We start from the raw sequence: 1,128 nt of genomic DNA on the forward strand, positions 1-1,128 counted from the left end.
GAAGAAGGTTTATAGTGGAGTTCCCCAGAGACTGGCGTCAGCATCCTTGCTCTTTCTGATATATGTTAATTATCTACATCTTGGGCACAACTTCAAAATTTGAGGATGATACAAAACTTGGGTGCATTGTGTGGGGGATAGTGTAGAACTTTAAAATAACATAGATTGGTTGGTGGAGTGGACAGATAAGTGGCAGATGAAATTTAATACAGAGAAGTGTGAAGTGATTTATTTTGGTATAAAGAATGTGGAGAGACAGTATAAAACAGTACAACTCACAAGGGACTGCAGGAGGTATTATGTGTATTATGTACTTATCGCTTCTCGGCCTTTTGGCTAAGATCAAGTGTAGTATGGATCGCCTGCACTTGGTTGAGGTCATTAGGTTACGCTGAGGCTTCATATGTTTCATATGAAGCAATTTTTAAAAGCGGCATCTCGGCCTTTTGGCTAAGATGCAAATGAGCTCAAGTCTTGGAGGAGGATCCTCCCCCTTCTCCAATCAGCTTGACTCATGTAGATCAGGCCCAGGACAGGGTGGTTTTGGTCTCCCGTCCTGTCTTGTCAGCCTGGATCTGAAATGTCTCAACTTGTTGAGACTCTGAATTGGATTTGATTTGATTGAATTGGAAAAGGATAAAAAAAAAAAATGTACTTTTAGTAGTTCAGTAATAGCTCGTTTGTGAAGTGCCTTGGGGCATTTTACAATGTTACAATGTGCACTAGGCCATCCCCCAACAGCGCTGTGGGGGTAACTTTACCACACAAACTATGGTGGTTCAAGAACAGTAAGAAGTTTAACAACACCAGGTTAAAGTCCAACAGGTTTATTTGGTAGCAAAAGCCACACAAGCTTTCGGAGCTCCAAGCCCCTTCTTCAGGTGAAGGGGCTTCTTACTGTGTTTACCCCAGTCCAACGCCGGCATCTCCACATCGTGGTTCAAGAAGGCAGTTCACCATAAGCAATGCAGGGCAGCCAGCATCCTAGGCTTTGTTAATTGGGACATAGAATGTAAAAGCAAGAAAGTTATGTTAAACATGTATAAAACACTGGTTTGGTCTCAACTTGAATATTGCGTCCAGTACTAGGGAGGGAATTTTCCCGGCCCGCTCGCCATGGGAATCATA

General features: G+C 42.8%; 1 pseudogene; it reads left to right on the forward strand.

Annotated features, from left to right (window-relative positions):
* The first annotated feature begins 316 nt into the window (after positions 1 to 316).
* On the forward strand, positions 317 to 496 carry LOC144493219 (U2 spliceosomal RNA; annotated as a pseudogene).
* Positions 497 to 1,128: the final 632 nt, after the last annotated feature.

The sequence above is a fragment of the Mustelus asterias genome, chromosome 4, assembly GCF_964213995.1.
Source record: "Mustelus asterias chromosome 4, sMusAst1.hap1.1, whole genome shotgun sequence".
NCBI lineage: Eukaryota > Metazoa > Chordata > Chondrichthyes > Carcharhiniformes > Triakidae > Mustelus > Mustelus asterias.